This window comes from Mesoplodon mirus, assembly GCF_964341445.2.
Source record: "Mesoplodon mirus genome assembly, chromosome: 13".
Lineage (NCBI taxonomy): Eukaryota > Metazoa > Chordata > Mammalia > Artiodactyla > Ziphiidae > Mesoplodon > Mesoplodon mirus.
In genome coordinates this window covers 44,710,962-44,734,763 of record NC_138989.1, presented here as the reverse complement: position 1 = coordinate 44,734,763, position 23,802 = coordinate 44,710,962, and positions in this window count along the sequence as shown.

Genomic DNA, 23,802 nt, shown 5'->3' with positions numbered 1-23,802 from the left:
TGGGAAAGCTTTATGGAGTTTGGAGTAGAGAAGTGAAATAATCCTTATAATTGAAAAAATTATCTCTGGCTGTCATGTTGAGACAGATGGCAGGGTGCCAGATGTAAAGCAGGAAGGCTGGTTAGGAGGTTATGGCAGTAACCAGGTGAGAGGGGGTGGTGACTAAGAAGAGAGTGTTATCCCCTTCATGTGATGGAAACGATATTTAATATGTGCATCGTCTACCAACATTCTGATCTTTATTTGATATTAATGCCTTGAGAGTATTTTGACATGCTACATGTTAAATCTCTGGCCATCATTTCAAGGTTTCCATAAGAAAGAACTTAGATTACCCTGAAAACTGTTAGGGGAAACACTGACTGAAATCACCCATCCTGGCTAGGCACCACAGTAACCATTTGCATGAGTTTTCTTAAACAGGAGGTCCTGGTAAGAAACACAGAACTAACAAGCCACCACCAACAGGAAGAATTCGGGAAAGGTCAAAAGGAGACACCAGTCCATATGTCCTACCAACCTCCCAGAATCCTCTTCACTGGAATCAATCTTGACTGAGTGGTGCGTGCACCACCAGGAAGGGCCCTGAGTCAGAATGATTGGCCAGAGACAACCATGAAACTAACCCCATCACCATAAAACCTGAGACTGCTAGCCACGAGGCAGAGCAGTTCTCCTGGTTTCCCTTACCCTCCTGCTCTCCGCCCAGGTGCCCCTGCCCAGTAAAGTCTCCTGCTTTGTCAGCATGTGCATCTCCTTGGACAATTCATTTCTGAGTGTTGGACAAGAGCCCACTCTCAGGCCCTGGAAGGGGTCCCCCTTCCTGCAACAAAACTATAATGGACCACTGGTCATCTGGCAGAACGGGGGAGAAGGTACTAAAACAGTGCTGTAGCTTGAGATACATTATCCTAAAATGAGGAGAGATAGGAATTAATATTCTTGTTGGATTGAAGCAAATAAACCCTAAAGTACTAAAAATGTAAACTTTAATCAAGACATTGTCTTTCTTGCCTTAATTTTTAGTTTCAGGTGACTCTTTCTAGTATGTCATAATTATCAAATACCTTCTGTGCATTACAGGATAAGACAACACATTAGATGCAAAGAAAATTGCCTCTTATCCAGCCCAGCACTTGCCACCATTAACATCAATATTGATGAATTTACTTTTTTTTCTTTAATATTTATATATTTACAAATTTATAATAAAATTTTAATCACTATTTTACTAATATTATATGTGAACATGATTCGGTTTTCAATGCGTATGCTTCAAACACCTGCTTTAGCCTATGAATAAAAATTAACACCTGCCTACATTAAAATATATTTAACCTTTGCATAGTTATTGAAACATAATTTTTATTAATATAAATATACTTTATATGACTATATTATTTTCAAAGTTCTGATGATTTTCTTAAAACATGTAAACAGACCAGATCAAAGTGAATAGGAAACCCATTAGTCAATTTCATATTGCAGGGAATAGGTGAGCAAGCAGAATACACATAGGATCCAAACATCATGATTCTTGGGCCCCTTGTACCTTGCAACTCAGGAGTTCAATTAAGAACTTGATTCCTGATATGAAATATAGTATTGAGTTACACTGCAGATACTGCAGATTATACCAAGTTACAGAGTTTTGATCGGTAAGCTCATTGAGCACCTGATTATACCCATGCACCCATACACCCCCATGCCTTACACATGCCACAGAAAAGTGGGTGGCTTCTTATTCTAGTGGCTCTGCTTTCTTATGACTCAACCCATCTTTGTGTTTCTCTCTGTGTTTCTAATTCTTTTTCTCCTGTCTCTCTATGGCTATACATTTTGTATCCACTACTATATCTATTTCACTATTGCTCTTTATTTCCTGATATCACACTGTTTGAGAGGAAATTGATCAGATCATACAATATGGTATGTTCTTACTGGGAGCTACCTAGAGGTCATCTCAAAGGTCATTGGATATGTACATCTTTAGCTGATAGATATTACTTTTGGCTATGACACTGATCCTTTTTAAGGTAGGGCAGTATGGCAGAGTCACAGAATGAAAAACTGACTAGAAAGAACCTCTTTCAGCTGTGGGCAGGGCCAACACTTAGAATTTCACAAACTTTTCTTTAGTATAACCCTTTTTTTTTTCTCATTTCGCACCTTTATTTTTTAATTTTTAATATCTTCATTGGAGTATAATTGCTTTACAACGGTGTGTTAGTTTCTGCTGTATAACAAAGTGAATCAGCTATACATATACATATATCCCCATATCCCCTCCTTCTTGAGCCTCCCCTCTCACCATCCCTATCCCACCCCTCTAGGTCATCACAAAGCATCGAGCTGATCTCCCTGTGCCGTGCAGCAGCTTCCAACTAGCCATCCATTTTACATTTGGTAGTGTATACCTGTCAGTGCTACTCTCTCACTTCCTCCCAGCTTCCCCTCCCCACCCCCGTGTGCTTAAGTCCTTTCTCTACATCTGTGTCTTTATTCCTGCCCTGCCACTAGGTTCATCAGTACCGTTTTTTTAGATTCCATATATGTGCACCAGCATACGGTATTTGTAGTATAATTTTTTTTTTTTTTTTTGTGGTACACGGGCCTCTCAGTGTTGTGGCCTCTCCCGTTGTGGAGCACAGGCTCCGGACGCACAGGCTCAGTGGCCGTGGCTCATGGGCCCAGCTGCTCCACGGCATGTGGGATTTTCCCGGACCGGGTCACAAACCCGCGTCCCCTGCATCAGCAGGCAGATTCTCAACCACTGCGCCACCAGGGAAACCCTGTAGTATAAATATTTTTGATATATTATCCTCTGAAATGTACTGGTTGTTCATGTTACACACCTCTCACTATATACTCTCTCTTTTTCTTTTTTCTTTTTCCTCAGAACTGTGTCTAAATCACCTACTGCAGTTTGACAATAAATTTTTGGATATTGAAGAATTATGCATTATTGATTATATAGAACTTCTTCTACAATTCTATTCTGAGGTTACTCTTGATTGTCTTCTTAACTTCACACAGCTTTTGTAGTTGAAATACATTCTTCTTGAGATCCTTGAATTTATGATTCCCTCCTATCAAGCTCCTGGACTCAGTGTGTCTCTAAATTCATGTCCAATTTTATTATGTTCACTGACATATGAGAATAATAGTTTCTTCTCTAATGTGAAGTCTTTACCACGAACCTTTGTCCTCAGTCATCCATTCCTCTTCCAGGACTATCTCATTCTCACAGTAACTGTTCCTTTTCCCCAATATTTTCCTTTTTGTTTTAATCCATCAGTTATTTTTTTTTTTTTTTTTTTTTTTTGGCCATGCCCTGCGGCTTGTGGGATCTTAGTTCCTGGATTGAACCCAGGGCCTAGGTAGTGGAATTGCTGAGTCCTAACCACTGGACTGCCAGGGAATTCCCCAGTTGTTCTTTTCTACTACCAAACATTCACAACTGGGTTCAACTGTCCTCTGTAGTTGTCTCTCTATTTTTGCTACATTTTTTGTTCTGAAACTTTGTGCAATGATTGATATTGCAAAACAGAACTTCAGTTACTACGTGGTATATTGTGTAGTAATTTCTCTTTTCTTCATAATGCATAGCATAGTCTGAAAGTTAGTTGGCACTCATATTACAGGTTGTTAAATATCTCACTTGGGTCACTGTTGTAAATATTATCTGTTTTTGTATTGTTTCCCCACCCTAAAGATAGATGATAGGAATCATTATTTTGAACATGATTTTGGTTACTCCCTTATGTGTTGCAGCTGATTTTCATGACAGGAGCCTGATGCTGGTGACGTTGATCCTGTCTTTTCATCTCAATTATTTTTGAACAATAAAGGAAGAACAATATTCTGCTGAACAGTTTGGACTATGGCAAAGAGCTGAGTGATATATTATCATTATTGTTACTGTGAGCATTAATAATTATGTCACAAAATCTAATTGCTAATAGTAATCTTCTATAGCCTTTTGTAAATGTATTCAAAACTCCTTATGAACTCCAACTGAGTCAGCTTCACCACATCTTATAAAGATAAGAAAACTTTTGATTACGTAAAATAACTACATCAATGAGTCTTACTGTTTAATATTCCATTCTATGACCACAAAGACTTACAATCCTAGTTATTTTATTCTCTGAGTCTTAGTTCACTGACTCTGAGACTTCCAATTCCTGGATCCACCCTGCCTTTTCACTAAGTCCTGACTTTAAGCCCTTTGTATTGACCTGAGACTTTCAGTGAATATTTAAACCATTTGCTGTTAGGCACCTCAATCTTCCCAGTCTTGTTCAAAGAATGAACTTACAGGCTATATGCATATTGAATGACCCCAATCATCTCTAGTCTCTACCAATAAATCCAGCCTTAGAGTTAAGGCTTGGGGTTGGGGCGTGTTCTAGTTATTTGATGGTGGATAACAGGTATAAAACAATCATTTATTATGTTCATGGGCTCTGAATTGTCAGACATTTAAACAAGGCATAGCTGGGATGATGTGTCTCTTCCAAAGGGTCTGGGTCTTCCTCTGACTCATCTGGAAGGTTCCAAGATTGGTGGCTATAATCATCTCAAGACTCATTGCCTCACATATTCAGTGGTAGAGGAAAGAAATAAAAACCAGTTTAGCTGTTACTATGTGCTAGGAGTTTTACTGGGCAAGCCATATTAAGTAGCTTGTTTAATCCTTACAACAAATGATTGATATTGTCAATAGTAACCTTAATTTAGACATGAGAAGTCTCTAAAGGTTGCCTTCCATTTCCAAGGTCACTTCTATGTGTTAAAAGATAAACTGAGGCATATTTTTAAAATTTTAAGAGTTTATTTTGAGGAAAAATTGATTTAAATTGGGCAGCATCCAATGTAGCAGTTAGAAAGGAGCTCTGAGGAGCTGTACAAAATGAAAGACTTTCATACTGAGAAGGGAACAGGACCAAGGAAGTTATACGAGGCAAAAATGGGTCTGTTATTGCCAAGCTAATTTCCTTTAGGAGACGACAGAGGTCTATCAGGCAAATGATTTTTTTTTTTTTTTTTTTTTTTTTGGTACGTGGGCCTCTCACTGTTGTGGCCTCTTCCACTGCGGAACACAGGCTCCGGACGTGCAGGCTCAGCGGCCATGGCTCACGGGCCCAGCCGCTCCACGGCATGTGGGATCTTCTCGGACCGGGGCACGAACCCATGTCCCCTGCATTGGCAAGCAGACTCTCAACCACTGCGCCACCAGGTAAGCCCCCCAGGCAGATGATTTAACTAGTGCTGATCAGGAGATTCCTAATTGACTTTTTAAAGATTCCATTTCTGGAAGAGCCAAAACTATAATTAAGTCTCTGTTGGGGAAGTGGGTCTTAGCATAAGTTACTCCATTTGGGGTCTATTGTCCTGTTTTTTAACATATGAAATAAAAGATTCAACCTCTGTTCTTTGTTTTTTGGTTCAACAGCTCTTCCAATCACCAATGGCACCTCACTTCATGAATTATACCCTCTTCTAAATCTTTAATTTCATACAATATTGGTTTCTTCCCTCATCTTCTCTCTCACCAATACCCTCAGTACTTTCTCTCTAATGCCTCTCCTTTAAGACCACATAAAACCTCCATTACAGCGCTTACAACCTTATTTTTTTCAATTGCTCCTGTACAGATTCATTCCACTAGTCTCTGAATACATCAAGGCCAGAGATTATGTCTTGTTCATCTCTCATAAAGCTTGGAAAGCAGTTGTTGCTCAATCCCATCCGTTGAACGAAATTGTTTTTTGAATGAATTTTTAAAGAATCAGACTGAATACAATATTTCTGATTCTTTTTAACATAAGCCATCTAAAGAATCTTGTCCATTCTACTTGTAAACATTTTTCAAGTGACTATATATGTCTATTCCCATGTGCATTATGCATTAAGTTTTAGCCCCAATATGATAGTGATGCAAACATACTTTGCAGGAGCCTTAGCAAGATACGCATAATGTCTTTCAGATTAAAAATATTAATAAAACCTGAATATCGTGTTTTTAATAGTGTCAAAATGGAAGCAGAAAGCTTTGAACTTAAGTTTACTTAAAATGCTGCTAGCTATTTGTAAATGTTACCACTGTATTAGGCATGCCTGTTGGAAAAAAATATTTGTATTTATTTTAATTCACATTTCATAGACATTTAATTGTAACCTGGGGGTTATTTCCTCATTTTGTGTGTGTGTGTAAGTATAGTTCCTTTCCTGCTCAGTGTTTAAATAAACAATATTATCCTTCTGTGCAAAAACAATTCTATTGTTAATGCAATATATGTTTTGGTTTAAAGGTAGTATACAATATTTTGTATTTTACTAATCAACCTATGTATGTAGTTTTTAATTAAACCATATCAGTGCTATTTCATGAATAAGAGAAAAATTCTTTCTACTTTGAGCTCTAAAAGAAAACAAATTTCTAAGTCATTTACAGTTGTAAGAAACCTAACAGTATGACAATACAGAAGTGAAAGTTCAGATTAATACAATTTTACTTAAAAGAAATTTCTCAAATGATTGGAGAGACATAGTACATGCCACAACAATTTTAACCTACTAAATTTAGTTTTTACAATATTACCTAAAAGTCGTTGTACAACCTTGAATCCTCTTAAATATTCAGTCTTGTCAAACGTGTGGCGTGACAAACTCAGAGGAATATAGTCAGACATTATTTCACAGCTGTACAATGTTTTTACGTCACAGGCAAAATCAAGATCAAAGCCCCATATAGTTTGAGGTGGGTGTATGTTCCCACAAATTTGGACACAGAAACCACTAATAGGATAGTTCTGGACACTGTTCTTTCCTGATCTCCACTGACCCATGTCTGAGTTGGCTAGACGGATAGACCTCTGAAGGTTGCACTAGCTTAATTCTTTGCCAAAATATTACAAAAAAAACCACAATAATAACCTGAGTGTGAAAACAACTCTCCAGGTCTGAATTTCAGACTGGATTCTGGAAGCCATACAAATGGAAAGGAAAAGAGTAAGAAGTAGGGTCAGCTCCCAGCTGGAACTAAAGTTACAACCAGAGTTCAAGGTGGAATGTGAGGTTTCCCCAGGCACCAAGGAGTCTGATTATGTTGAAAAGCTATGCAACTCATTGGTCCCTGGGTCAAAAGGAAATTGCCAAATTTCTTGGCAGCTATAAAGCACTGCTGCACAAATTATTTCTCTTAGATTTTCACCTTGAGAATATGTACATAGTTAGAAATATAAAAATATTCTGATGTATTTGAATGCAATTAGTCCAATCATGGTTTGAATGACATTTACAGGGGAAGGGGAGAAAGGAAGGGAAACCTTTTTTTGAGGGGGAGTGTTTTATTCTCTTTCTGAGTTTTGGTTTTCTTTACTGTCAAGAAAGTATAAAGGAACCAATAAGGTACTCAATACAATCTATTAGCCACTTATTGGGTAATACTACGTACATCATGCAAGAAAAGTGTTTTTGCTTTGAGTGACTTAGAATTGTATGTTGTGCATAAAATAACCAAGCAATATTAGGAGAAATGATAAATGTTATAAATGTTATAAATCTATCTAATACAAATAACTGAAGACTTAATATCCATAGTTGAGTTGTATTTTGCCTATGCTAAATCCTTATCTTAGAAAGCCCTTTGCTCTCATTTGCAATTAGTAGAAATTAGAGTACCTACAAGTACATACTGGAATATATGATTGATATATACAGGAATTTTATGTGTTTTCCCCACATTCTATCACCTCTCTTTCCCTACTTCTTCCTAAAGCCTGGTAATCTTCCATTATTCAAAAGACCCAATTCCATTTGATAACTCAGGAGACCCTCACTCTACATATACAACTAGCTTCATTATCACATAATTTTGCAGCGTTTCATCTGCTGGCTACACTCTGAGAAGAGCAAGGCACCTGATAACTACCTGGGTGTCAGCTTCACATATTACCTTTTAAAATTTGTGTGTACATGTGAGTGCTTGTGAAAATCCAGCTTACCATTGGTAACCACAAAAGCTCTTTAGCCCCTTATCACAGAAAGGCTGAAAAAAGAGGCAGCCCCTGGTTTAATGGTGGATATTTATTTCTCTTCTTCAAGAATGTCTTATGTCACAATGGCAATAACTTATTATTAACAAAAACACCTTTGCAAAAGTGTCAGGTCATGAGTCTTATAACTCTAGGAAGAATTGTTTCAAAAATTTCTGGGTTACAGGTGTTTTTATAACTGCATTTCATTTCTTTGATTTTTATTAAAGTCTATGCATGTGATTTTATGCATTTAAAAGTATTATTCTAGAATGGGTCCATTGACTTCATCACACCAACAAAGAAGTTTATGGCTGGAAAACAATAACTAAAAAAAAAAAAAAAATTAGAAGGTCTTTGGGGTAGGAAAATACAGGTCCCATAAGGAGTTTTAGACTGTTTTCTAACCTGGTAGCTATGTTCTAGACTCTTTCCCAAGGGATAGATGTTACATTCATATAATGAATTTGGGTGTTTTTGGGTGCTCACTGCTTCCTGGGTTACTGATCCACGTAGTGGTGTAATGGAAAGGACATTGGAAGTGGAGTCAGAAAACATGAGTTTTCTAGTCTTCAACTTGCCTCTAAAAATAATTAAGTTCAATTTGTAAGATCTTTACTTTGTGATAGACATTATACTAAGCAATTTTCATGTATGACAGGAGAACATTTCAAAGTATAGTTTGTAATAATGCTGCTTCTGCTATTGAAGTACTTCAATCATGTTTTGGGAATATCCCTATACTCTGGCCCCTGTTCTAACCCAGATGGCTAAACATGATCTCCTTTTCTTTTATGAAAAGAGGATTGTTTAGACATCAGTTAGGGTTTGCAAATACCCAAGGTTTCATTTTATTATATAACAAGAAATCATTTTTCATTACTTGAAGTATACTTGACATAAAATATCAGTTTCAGGTGTACAACAGAGTGGTTTGACATTTATATACACTATGAAATGATCTCCAAACAAGTCTAGCAACCATCTGTCAGAATACAAAGTTATTACAATATTGTCGAATATATTCCCTAGGCTGTAAATTATACCCCCCGCCCATGACTTATTTATTATGTGACAGGTATTGTGTACCTCTTAATCCCCTTTACTTATTTTGTCCATTCTCTCACTCCCTCCCCACCAGCAACCACCAGTTTATTTTCTGTATCTACGAGTTTGTTTCTTTTTTTTCTTCTTTTTTTTTTTTTTTTTTTTTTTTTTTTTTCGGTGCACGGGGCTCTCACTGTTGTGGCCTCTCTCGTTGCGGAGCACAGACTCCGGACGTGTAGGCTCAGTGGCCATGACTCATGGGCCCAGCCGCTCTGCGGCATGCGGGACCCTCCCGGACCGGGACACGAACCCATGTCCCCTGCACCAGCAGGCGGACTCTCAACCACTGCCCCACCAGGGAAGCCCTGTTTCTATTTTATTTTGTTTGTTTATTTGGTTTTTTTTTAGATTACACATGTATGTGAAATTATATAATATTTTGTCTTTCTCTGTCTGACTTATTTCGCTTAACATAGTACCCTCTAGATCCATCCATGATGTTTCAAGAGTTAAGATTTCATTCTTTTTTTCATAGATGAGTAATATGCCATTGCATATATATACCACAACTTCTTTATCCATTTATCTATTGATGGACACTGGTTGCTTCCATAACTTGCCTATTGTGAATAACACTGCAGTAAACATAGGAGTGCATATATATATCTTTGTTTTTTGGGGTTTTCTTTTTTTTTTTTTTTGGCTGTGCCATATAGCATGTGGGATCTTAGTTCCTTGACCAGGGATTGAACCCATAACCTCTGCATTGGGGGCATAGAATCTTAACCACTGGACCACCAGAGAAGTCCCTGCATATATTTCTTTGAATAAGTGTTTTTGTTTTCTTCAGATAGATACCCAGAGGTACAATTGCTGGAGTCATATGGTAGTTCAATTGTTAATATTTTGAGGAGCCTCCATACTGTTTTTCATAGTGGCTGAAACAATTTATAGTCCCACCAACAGTGTACGAGGGTTCTGTTTTCTCCATATCTTGTCAACATCATTATTTGTTGTCTTTTTGATAACAACCATTCTGACAGGTGTGAGGTGATATTTCACTGTGGTTTTGATTTGCATTTTCCTGATAATTAGTGATATTGAGTATCCTTTCATGTGTCTGTTGGCCACCTGTATATCTCCTTTGGAAAAATGTCTATTCAGATCCTCTGCCCATTTTTTACTTCGATTACTTGTTTTTTTTGATATTGAATTGCATGAGTTCTTTGTATAATAACTCCTTATAAGATATATCATTTGCAAATATCTTTCCCTGTTTAGTAGGTTGCCTTTTTGTTTTGTTGATATTTCCTTTGCTGTGCAGAAGCTTTTTAGTCTGATGTAGTCCCACTTGTTTAGTTTTGTTTTTGTTTGCCTTGCCTGACCTGAGGAGACAGATCCAAAAAGGTACTGCTATGACTGATATCAGAGTTTACTGCCTACATTTTCTTCTAGGAGTTTTATGGTTTCAATTCTTACATTTAAGTTTTTAACCCAATTTGAGTTTATTTTTGTATATGTGAAAGTGGTCCAGTTTCATTCCTTTGCATTTATTTGTCCAGTTTTCCCAACACAATTCATTGAAGAGACTGTCTTTTCCCCACTTTGTGTTCTTGCCTCCTTAGTCATAGATTAATTGACCTTATAAGAATGAGTTTATTTCTGGGCTCTCTATTCTGTTTCATTGATCTTTGTGTCCATTTTTGTGCCAGGACCATACTGTTTGTATTACTCTAGCTTTGTAGTATAGGTTGAAATCAGGGAGCATGATACCTTTAGCTTTGTTCTTCTTTCTCAAGATTGTCTTCATTATCTGGGGTCTTTTGTGATTCCACACAGATTTTAGAATTATTTTTTCTAGTTCTGTGAAAAAATCCAATGGTATTTTCATAGAAATTGCATTAAATCTGTAGTTTGCTTTGGGTACTTCCAATCCATGAACACAGTGTATCTTTCTATGTATTTGTGTTATTTGGTTTCTTTCATCAATGTCTTATAGTTTTCAGAGTATAGGTCTTTCACCTCCTTAGTTAAATTTATTACTAGGTATTTTATTCTTTTTGATGTAATTGTAAATAGTATTGTTTTCTTAATTTTTCTTTCTGATACTCTGTTGTTAATATATAGAAATACAACAGATGTGTGTATTAATTTTGTACTCTGCCACCTTGATCAAGTAACAAGAATTCTTGAAATATGCAGTCCTAGGATGTCATAGTTGCTCAAAAAGGTTGTCAAAGACCAAAATTAATTCCAGTTCTCTGTGTTCCATCTTTTTATTTGTTCATCTTCATAGGATGGGCATTTCATATGCAGGCATTATATTAGTGTCCAAGACAGGAAGAAGGGGAGAATGATACACAGTAGACATGCCAAATTGGTCTTTTATTTATTTATTCTTTTAATCAGAAAAACAATAGCTTATCTGGAAGCCCCACCAGGTTTATTTCTACTTATATATTCCTGGCCATATTTAAGACATATAGCCATGTCTAGCCACAAGGGAATCTGGATAGATGAGGTAAGTGTTTTAACTGGGAAAACTGTCATCTGAATTCCATTGGAGTTCCAATGCAAAAAATAAGTACAGAATAGATGAGCAATAATAGTGTCTGCTATATGTGGAAATAGAAAAGAAATGTAACAAGATACTTAAATTTTATCTTCCAAAGCCAAATTATAAGAGAGAAAAGTTATGGTGGGTCCCTGTAGATTGTGTGTGTGTGTGTGTGTGTGTGTGTGTGTGTATAAACTCTTGGACTAGATAAAAACAAATATTGAGATGAGGAATGAGATATGATTGAGAGACCCTGAGCATCAATCAAAGAGCCACTGTGTTTCACCAGTACAAATGAGCCACTTGTACATCACTTGTAAGATAAGTCAGCAACAAGCTATCCTTCTCCCTACTATCTACTGACAGACAATTACCAACACATTGCTAGTGGATTATCTGGCAGGACAACCATCTCTCTGAGCCTGATTTTTTTTTTTTTCAGATCTCAATCCAGCCCACTCCATTGGGTGACTCCACATATACATGCTCAGGACATGTATATCGAGAGGGATGGCTCTATGAAGGGAAGTGAAAACTTCAACGTATGATCAATATGCAATTAGATTAAATCTGTTTGAGGACTTTCCCCTCTCTCTGATTTGGTAATGGAATACACTGCTCTGTTATATACACTTTCTCTCTTTTATTCCTCAGAATAGAGCAGTGCTATTTGGAGGCTCATTAGATAAATAATGAAAGTAAGGAGGCCTGGTGAGTTATAAAATAGTAATCTTGCCCAAGTCAAACGTCTAGGCAATAGGAGTGAAGGTTTGTAACCACTACATTACCCAGGCTTCTGTACATATGCTACATTGTTCATATGGAGCTCAGCTGACTCTTCCATACATGTTATGGAAATAGCATAGTTGAAATAGCTGATTTTGAAAACTTCTTCCAGTTTTAAAAAATATTCCACTTTCCAGGTATCTTTGGGTTGGGTGGCACCATCCTGCATGGACAAGAGACTGTGGATACTGATAATAAGGTACAATGAGGCTTCACTAACCTTTGAGTAGAACTCTTCACCAGTGCCCATCTATCTACAGGCAAGGAGAAATACTGTGAGGCAAGCTTCCAAAATGATTGAGAAAGCACTCCAAAACAATAATAAATCTCTCGTATTAACAAAATTGTAAACTGTAACTGAATCTCTTTTTTTTTTAAATGTAGCATTCATGGCCAAGTATAGCATTTTCTTCCCTAGTTCATATATATGAGATCTTTTGCAACATGAGGTCAAATGTCTATGTTATGTACTGAGAACAATTAGACATAATTTACTGTAGTTTTCTCGGTCTTGGTTGAGGCATAGGGTAAGAACCATTGGCCTCTTTGGAACTGATGTGGAAATTGTTCTTTCCTCAGTTGAAAGCCACTCATACATGTGAGAAGGTACACTTTTTTATTTGATCCCCTCTCTTCATTTTTCACATATCTTTGCAAACTTTGGTAAGTATCCAATTATTCTTAATACTTGAAAATACATACTTAGAGAATAGCCTGAAACCATGTATCTTCTTATGAAAAAATAGCAACCAGAATAGTTTGTTACCATTGAAAATTTTTAAGTATTTAGTAATATTCTAAACCACAGATATTATAGTTATTCAGTCTAACACAATAGGAAAGTCAATAAGAGGATAACTTGTCCTTGACTTCCTTGTTAAGAAAACAAAACCAAAAGACATTGATGCTGAAACATGTTATGTATTGGAGAAGTTAAAGACATAAACTGAATTTGTAGATTTTTTTTTCTTCTTTTTCACAGAGGTAATTCAAATACAGAAAGATTGTTTATGAGAGAGAACCTAACTGCAATTGAAATAAATGATCTCGGTAACACAAGGTAAAAACTGTTCATTTATTTAATGCATTTCAATCAACTCATGTTCAGCTCTAGATTATTTTTTCTTGAAAAATACTTGACATTCCTTCTTGAAAAAAATGTGATGTTAAAAACAAGGCTTTTTAGGGATCTATTGTTCAAGCAAAGACAATCTAGTAAACAACAACAAAAAATGACATGCAAAATTTAGTGACAAAATACTTTTTCCTATTTTCTTCCTAACTATATCGATATTTTGGTGGAACCATAAACAGTCTGTTAGCTATATTAATCTTTCATGAGTTCTGAAGCCAGTTAACTTCACTCCCTAAATCTGAGGCTTAATATAAAGTTACTGAAAATGTTAATCAAGGAGAATATCATAGAGAAGTACAGTGTAATACCATTTGTTCTAATATTCAAAAACAAATTTAAATTTCTGCTTCCTTCAAAAGGTTCAATACCAGGCAGGATACCTGGCTTATCAAAGATATAAAATAACGTTGAAAGAAATTAATACATTGTGAAAATATAAGCTCCCTTAACCCTCACAACTGTAAGATGAAGTAGGTTCTATCATTATCTTCCTTTTATAAATGAAGAGATTGAGACCCACAGATCAAACATCCCATGTAGTAGGCTTTTCATTTGAAATGAAGTAGTCTGACCCCAGAGTCTATTCCCTTAACCACTATTTTTTCTTGAAGGCACATTGGCCTTGCAACCACTTTCAAATTATACGTGATTTTACCTTGAGCTCTAAGAGTATGTTTGGAGCTTTCTTTTTGACAGAAAAGACAGAAAATAATTCATAATCTCCCTCAGTAAAATATCACTTTAACATGATATATTTTGCATACAGTCTTAGACAAACAGTGAAGTCAGCCAAGTTTGCCTCCAAATTTCTCAGTGAGCAAACTCTGTTCCCTCTCATCCACCCTGTGGTACTATTTCCAGGTGGCTAGTGCCCTCATGTTTCCTTCCTACTTCTGAGACATACCTTTCTACCTGTCCCACCCCCAAACCCTCACACACCAAGAACTACACACAAGCCTTGCCCCCCTGACCAGTCACCACTCTCAGTGCTGCTGTCCTCCCCAGAGAACAAGAGCCATGTCTAGGAAACTCAGAGACTGCTTGCATGGAGTGAGATTGAGAGGGATAGATACACTAAACATGGCCCAGAGTTAATGGAAAGCATTAAAAATCATGGGAAGAAATTACCAGAAAATATATTTGGGCTCAAAAGAAGAATAAATGTCTAAACCAGGGCTGACAGCAGGGGAACGAGCTGTCTCTGAAACAGCAAAACACCATGTCACTGAAGGCATCCAAACAGCAGCCTGACCACCACGTGGCAGGTATACTGTAAAAAGAACTCAAGCATTTAAAGTGAGCCTAGGTTACATGACTTTTGAGGCCCTTTCCAGACTTGAATGCCTCTTCTAGGTAGCTGAAGGATTTTTTTCCCATTATGGAAATTGTCACTTGTGACTGGTCCCGCAAAAAATCACAGAAAATGTGAGTTTTCAAAATTGGAAGAAAAATTTTTTTAAATCTATGGAAAAGAAAAAGGAACCAAATCTTAGCACCTTACAATGCCAACGTTGGGAGAAATAAGTTGGGAAGAGTTCAGTGAGGCTTTCTTGGCCATTCATGTTGTTTTATAGTCTGGCAAAGTTATAAAATAATTATGGTAGGTGTTCAAACTATGCTTATTTAAATGCTGCTATAGTAGCATACTACATTTTGTAGATAAAAATGGGATCAGATTTTTGCTAGGTATATGACATGATGAAAATAAGACATGGTAGCGCAGTCCCAACACAACCCAGTTTGTTCAAAACAGTGCTTGCTATTATGGAGAGAGAGAAAAAGGAAGTTAAATATATCCATTGCTGCTATTATTTTGTTCATAGATTTCTTTAAAACAATACCTAGTCTCCAATATCAAAGGGATTTAAGAGTGGAAGCCTAAATAAATCCAACTTTTCCTTTTTGCTAGTAATTTTATCAGAAACTAACTTATTTTTGTTTAGCTCATGTATCTAGAAAACATGTTGGACTAATTTAGTGAGTAAAGTACCTTTTACATAGCTTTCGTGAATCATTTGCAAAATCTATGACTGTGTCATTTTTTCCTAAAATAGAATGATTTTTGCTGATTGGACCTATACTGCCCAATTAGATGGAAAGTAAACAACTTATCCAGACATTTTACATTTTAAACAATGTTTTCTCAATTAGTGACTGTTTTACATAATATAAGTTTTGTTTCATTTTTTAAAAAATGAAGATTCGATTGTTTCTCCTAATAACCATATGAACTCTTTAAAGAAACCCTTTTAATTTTTTAACAAACCAAAAATTTAACTGGCAGTTATATATATATATATATATATATGTATAATATATTTCTATATTGTAATATATAGTATATATAATATATAATATGTATGATGATTATAATATACAATAGTATAATTATAGTATTTATATTATATTATATATATATCATAAAAATAGCTGAAGTTATAGAAATAGTAATTACTGTCCAGAAATATATTATCAGTTTGAATATCTGAATTCCCTTTACAGCCTGTGGGAGCAATGGGTTACTTGACAAGTGCTACTCTAAGTCTCATTCTTAATATGTTCACTCAAAGAAGAGTTTTCAGATCTTCCAGAACTCCAAAATGGGGTTATGGCTCCAGATTATACATCTGTAGCACCCTTTATTTCCCATTTCCCATCATCAAATGTATTTTACCAAATACTTTCTTCCCAGCTAGGCAGTAAGGGCCATGAGAGCAGAGGACTTGGCTGTCTTGTTCTTCACTCACCCCCAATACTTCCTGTAATGCCTGGCTCAGAGCACACACTCAACAGAGTTTTGGTGAATTCATGCCTGACTAAGGCATGTCTTGGGCAGCATGGAGATGAAGAGAAAAGGTATTCTGCATTCCAATTAAGAACTTTACAGTCTTGGTAATAAAAAAAAATTGTTCAAATAAAAGTAAACTAACAGCTATGTACCTAGTTAGGGTCCACTCCATATACTACCCCATAGGTAGGGAGAAAGAAAATTCCAATATGTCAAAGAAAAAAATAAATGTCCCCTGTCATAGCTACAATCCCAATATTTGGAGAATATGTTGATAAAACTGTATGTAATTAGAATGTCTCATGGTATCAAACCTCAGGAAATACTTCTTGACATTTTTGTTTTCACTCAAAAATTTTTATGCTACTCTTTGCAGTAACAAAAGAAAAATTCTCTAAGCTCACAGAAGAGTTTTGAGCAATAGCAATCCAGAAGAAACATGATGTTCTCTATAATCTTGGCAAGAATCTCAATAACCTTCCCCTAGTACTTTGGAAAAAAAAAATTGTGTAGATGCTTTCTCTTCCAACTGTCATTATAAAGTAACTAGTGACCTTTCCTGTTATACTCACAATCATTAATGAGCTAGGTAGCAAACACAAAAATATTCATATGCATCTTTTCCTGAATCTTGTTAATATAAGCTATATCTGGTGCTCAAACTCTTAAGTATAATCAGGATTCCCTGATACTAAATGTGCTGTGTGACAACAGCAGTTTCTCGGCTTCATTCTCATAGCATTTGATCAACATCCTCTCTAAAAGTCACCTTCCCCTTGCACAGTCGCCGTGTCTTTCAATCTGCAAACAGAATTCATTGATTCAGCAAAAGTGTGTTGAATGCCTTCTATGCACCAGGCACTCTGTTAAGCCTCGAAGCTTAAAAAAAAAAAATGAATAAGGCAAGGTCAGTGGTATATCACACAGAAAGACATAAATATATAATTTCAGTACAATACAATAAATGCCATGATTGAGGCATTTGTGGCATTTAAGGGATAGCAGCAATATGAAGGAAAGAGATGCTTTTTCTAAGAGGGTTTTTAGTTTTCTGCCTCCATAAATACTTCTGATATGATGTAGTTAATTTTTATGGGGAAAAAAAGATATGATTTTCCATATGTTGTTTGCTTATTCATGAAGAAAACTTCATGCACAATCAAAGGATTTGAAACTCCTTTCTCTAACAATCAGGGTTTGGAAATTTTCATTCCACCCTGGCAACCTCAGCCAGAGCCAGTTCTCACCCTCTCCTAGCTTCCCTCTTCCCTAGCAGGCAGGAATGTAGAGAATTGGGTACACAGTGAATCAGCTCCCCCCGACCTTTTTTTTTTTTTTTTTTGCGGTACACGGACCTCTCACCACTGTAGCCTCTCCCGTCGCAGAGCAACAGGCTCCGGACGCGCAGGCCCAGCAGCTATGTCTCACAGGCTCAGTTGCTCCGCGGCATGTGGGATCCTCCCAGACCGGGGCACGAACCCGCGTCCCCTGCATCGGCAGGCAGACTCCCAACCACTGCGCCACCAGGGAAGCCCCTCAGCTCCCTTTTGATTAAACTTGCTCTGGTCCATGCTAGCCTACTGTCAGCTCCATTGTTTGCTCTATTTCAGCTCCATTTTTATAAGTCCAAGACAACCTATGAAAAGCCAGGGCTGTTATTTTGAGCAGCTTCCTTTGAAATCTCTCTCATGTGTGTGCTTCCTGGTCTCTAAACACTAGTTACACACTCAGATTCTCCTTTTTCCCTTTCTCTTTTCTATGGATGACATCTGCCATGACTTCTAACCTGTAATCTCTAAAAAACATTGATCCTGTGATTACACTGTGTACTCCTCAAATGACACCAGACTAAAAACAAAACAAACAAAATAAGCAAAGGAAAAGTGCTTCCAGTTACAGGAAGTAATATGTCCACAATCACTGAGGTATAGATATTGGACTTTTGGAAATAGAAGTTTAGTAAGAGTAAAATCTGTATTGATGGTTGCCTTAAAATTGGCTTGGTGACTAGATATGTGTCCAGACAAATGATTTACGCTCTATAAAAGATATAATAATACCAACGCCGTGAAGCCATTGTGAAGATTAAGTGAGATACTATACATACAGAGCCACATATATAGATGTTATTCTTTTTATTTATTTTTCATGTATAAAAGACATGTCATGATATTACAACATGTCTTTTTTTTTGATACATTTACAGTTTTTTGTTTTGTTTTGTTTTGTTTTAATTTAACTTCCACTTGTTATCCAGAATTCCCTTAGCTAGTGGTTTCGTGGTCACACATTAATTTTACTACATTTCTAATTGTTGTTTAAGATAAAAAGCAAGCTAACCCAAAAGTGAAAACCTTTACTTTCTATCTATATGAACACTTCACTTAAGAATATGATAAGCACAGGAATTTGAGTCATTAGTTTATTTTGAAACATATCTTTACCTATTTGTCCTGAACTTCATACCTATTTACCCCACACTCATCCCATTCCCTCAATTTCCTTTTAGTTTTCCAGATCTCCCATGATACAGTGTCCTATTATATGTCTTTCCAACAGAAAATCACAGTCCACACTGTATTTTCATTCCTTCTACTATGAATGATTGCTTCATTCATCAAAAAACTATGTATTTAGTAGCTATTATAAGTCAGGCACTATTCAGGGGTTAGAGACAAAACAAAAGCCTCAGCCTTCCTGAAACACATACTGTAAGTCCCCTATATATGAATGAGTTCTGTTCTGAGAGTGCGTTCATTAAGTCCAATTTGTTCTTTAAGTCCAACAAAGTTAGCGTAGGTACCCAACTAAAGCAATCATCTATATAGTACTGTATTATAATAGGTTTATAACACTTTTCACACAAATAATACATAAAAAACAAACACAAAAATATAAATTTTACAGTACAGTACCTTGAAAAGTACAGTAGTACAGTACAACACTGGCTTAAAGGAGCTGGCATTGAGTGAACAGGCAAGAAGAGTTACTGACTGGAGGAAGGAGAGGAGGTGGGAGATGGTAGCACTGAAGGATCATCAGCAATAGGAAATGGAGGGCAAGCTGCAATTTCATTCACTCCCGATGTTGATGGCAGAGGTTCTGGGCTTGAAATAAAGATATGGTACTTCTGTACTCTACACAGTACTGTACAGTCAAGTACATAAAAGCACAACCACTTGTAGAGGATGCACACACGTGACAATGTATGCCAGACATATGAACTTACTTATGAGATTGGATATGCGAATGCACATTTGACTCTTTAAAAGTTCGCAACTTGAAGGTTCATATGTAGAGGACTTATTGTATTTTAATGGAGGAGAAAGACAATAAACCAAGAACAAAATTGTTGAATAATATCAGGTACTGCTAAGTGCTATACATAACAATAACAAAGACTTGGTTAGTGACATATATTAAGAGTCAGAGAGGGATTGTTTATCAAAGAGTATTCCTTTTTAACATATATGTTTTTAACTTCATATGTATGTAATCACAACCAGATTTTGGATTTAGTTAACTCAGTGCTCATGAACAAGGTATGCTCTCATCTTAATGCAATGGCTGGCTTGAGTCTCAGGTAATGCAGGCCTTAGTAAAAACATGTTCACATTTTACACCCACTTAAACTTCCAATTATTAACAAAAGATGTATATAACCAAGCTATTAATTTTAAATGGTACAATTAGTTCCTGGCTTGGGAAAAAAAACTTAGATTCTTAGAAAAATTATATTTTAATGTTTAATACAACTTTAAATTTGTCTAGCACTGTTTTTAATTCAGTTAGGATGAGAAGGAACACAATTTTCAGTCTTGAAATCCTAATTAAGTATTTCAAAGTCTAACTGTGTACATGTAAGTTGAAAAAAGAGTTTAATTTTTATAAGAATTAGTTCAAGCCTGACAAGCTTTTTGATGTACTTAATTATACAAATAAATGTCCTATAGCATTTGCAGATAGTGCTGTAGAATTTGTACCTAAATTCTACCATTTGATATCAGTTCAACTTAAGATATAACATGGTTAAAAAGAAGTAGGAGAAGATGAAGGAGGAGGAGGAGGAGCCGTGGGGGAGGATGAGAAGAAGGGGAAGAAAAACAACAGCCCCTAGGGCAGCAAATTAATTGCAACACTTTACTTATAGTTTCAAATTCTCCCAGGAATGGAATTTCTGGAATTTCCAGGTCAGCACTAATGAGGTAAACTTGCCTGAAATAGTCCTTTCTTTTATTTTGCTAATAACCTCTTCATCCTGCTCCATTTCTATAAAAGCTTTCCATTTTGTATAGTTTTTCAGAGTGCCTTTCTATTTATTAGACAGGGTGCTGTTTGATTCATGAATCATTGAATAAAGTCAATTAGATCTTCAAAGTTCTTGGTTGAATTTTGTTTTTTAACAGATTTGGTGGCAGCAGTGGGATCAAAGGAGACTTCTGGCAGCTTTAGGCACAATAAGAAACACACCTGCAGCACCCTGCAAACACTTTGAGTTGAAGATTTTTCTGTCCTTCTCACCATTTCCAAGGACCAATGGTAAGTTCCTCTTGGTTTGAGTTCCATTCTCTCTGCATCATGTTCCCAATCTAACTGGCTTTCTTTTACAGAGCAGATCAGCTTGAGCTGGTAGAGGATTCTTCCTGGATCTCAATTAAGCTTGCAGATGGTTCTGCTGGGAGCCAAGCCCCTAGCCTTTCAGAGTGCAGTTCCACAGGAATTGGTAGTGGTTATTGGCCAGAGTTGGACTGGGTCTAATTTAAAGACCAGCTGGGGACTGGGATTGCACTGGGTCCAATTTTAGCTATAATATGTCCAATGTAAAAACTGGACTGGGTCTGATTTAGGCTGGGCTGGGTCTGGCAGAATGCCTCAGCTGAATAAAGTTTTATTTAAATGGGGTTCTTTATATTTAAAGAGTTGAGCACACTGCCTTCTGGCATACCTGCTTATTTTATGTCTGAGAACTGTGATCCTGAAAGCTGTTCAAGATTGTTTTCTGTCCTGAGAGCTTGTCTTGGTAGCTGTCATGTTGGAAGCTCCAAAATATGGCTGAATAGAAATGTGAGTTGCACCCCCATTTGAAGCTAATTGTGGCTGGACAAAAATGTAGGTTGAACTCCATTTGCAGCTGGAGACCTATAAAATTGCTGCCAGACCTCAGGGGAAATTACAGTGGCCATTATGGAAAATGTTCCAAATAGACAAGCTATTTAAGAAGTGGACTTAAAAGCAAGGGCATCCAAATCAAACAAACAGAATGGGATACTATTTTAATTAATATGCAGAAGACTACAAAATATTTTGAAATTCCAAAATAGCTTAATTGAAAGATTCATTGCAGAAGTCTAATAAAAAATTTAAGAGATAAAATGTACCTAAAACAAAAAAGCTACAATCCAATATTTTAAAGAGTTGGGAATAACTATCTCTGTCTTGCAAAGCCCTTCAGGGCCAAAGGTATAAATCCAGAGCTGTAGAAGTTCAAAGTTTACCTGTGTTTTTTTGGAAAAGATCCGGAATTTGAAAACAGAATTGTCCTGCACTTAATCTGTCTCTTTCCGATGTAAATTTCCTACCCCCATCTTCTCATCTTCTCTAGGACCTGAGGAATTCTTTGAAATGTAAACTTTAGAAGTTTCTCATCAGAAGAGAGAGAGAGAGAGAGAGAGAGAGATTGAGAGAGATAGAGCGAGGGAGAGAGAGAGAGAGAAAAGAGGTATTTGGAAATTGGGCTACTGAGAAATTTTACAAATCTTTCCCATGAATAGTAATAATTGCAAGGTCTCTGCATCTGTCTATTTTTTTTGTGTGTGTGTATATATATATATATATATATATATGTGTGTGTATGTTGTAGATGCGTGATGTTTTTCTACCTTCAGATAATACTGAGACAGGAGATAGCTGGGCCCCAGGCTGAGCAGCTGGAATTTGTCTCCTGTAGACACTTCAAGATAAAGATAAGGCAGGAGCAGAGAGGAGTTGGGCCCTGCTTGAGTAAAAGATAAGGAGGCCACATGTTTCTCATTCTTGAAGTCAAGGAGACCTCCTAGACCACATATGCTCAGAAAGCATCCTTAGGAGTCAGGGAAGGGTGGACAGTCCATAAGATGTCCTGCCAACCTCCCAGAACCCCTCGTTCTGGAATCCATCTTGGTTAAAAGATGCACTCGCACATTGGAATGGCCCTGAGTCAGACCAAATATGGACATGAGCCAGATGGTTTTTCAGAGGGAACCCAGAAAACTGCCCACTTATAAGTGATTTAAACTACCCCTTTGGCATGTGTCTCTCTCTGAGTTTGCCCGTGTGTCCTTCCACATGTACTTTGCTTCTAATAAATGCTTTACTTGCTTTACTCCTCTGCCTCTGTCTCTTTGCTGAATTCTTTCCTCAAAGAAGACAAGAACTAACGTCCTGCTTCAAGCCTGCTGGCCCTTGTGGTCCAGTGGCTAGGATATCGGGCTTTCACCTCTGCAGCCTGGGTTCAATTCCCAGTCAGGGAACTAAGACCCCGCTTCAAGCCACTGCACCCTGCAGCTCCCTGATATAACCCCTGGAACATTATATTCTCTCAAAAGCTTTAAATGTATATTCACAGTCACTAAGCAACAAGCAAATGATCTCCCTAAGACCAGAACATCAGAAAAGATTCAAAGAGACTAATCAGTTTAAAGATTATGAGTCTGGAACTATTAACTGTGAATGTTACACAGATAATAGGCAAAAACATGATGACATATGGATACCACACCAAAGATCAACAAAGCTGTGGAAACTATAGAGTGGTAGCTGAGAGCAGCAGTAAATTTTGATCACATCTCTCAGTTAGGCTGAGAATTTGTTCAAAAGGAAAAATTTGTTTAAAAATTAAAAGAAGAAAAAAGAAACAAAAATCCCAAGGTCAAGTCACTCGCCCCCAGGACAGAAAACCAAGACTTAATTGCAGTTGCAACTTCTCTCAGGAATGGAATTTCTGGAATTTTCTTGTCAGCATCAGTGAGGTAACCTTGGTGGAGACAATTCTTTCTTTTCTTTTACTAATAACCTCCTTGTCCTGCCATGTTATAAAAGCCTTCCATTTTGTACAGCTCCTGGGAGTGCCTTTCTATTTACTAGATGGGACGTTGCCTGATTCATGAATTGTTGACTAAAACCAATTAGATTTCAGATTTATTTGGTTGAATTCTTTTTTAATAAGAATGTATTTTTTAATTAATTTATTTATTTATATTTTGGCTGTGTTGGGTCTTCGTTGCTGCACACGGGCTCTCTCTAGTTGTGGTGAGCAGGTGCTACTCTTTGTTGGAAGTGCGTGGGCTTCTCATCGTGGTGGCATCTCTTGTTGCGGAGCACAGGTTCTAGGTGCACGGGCTTCTGTAGTTGTGGCTCGTGGGCTCTAGAGCGCAGGCTCAGTAGTTGTGGTGCATGGGATTAGTTGCTC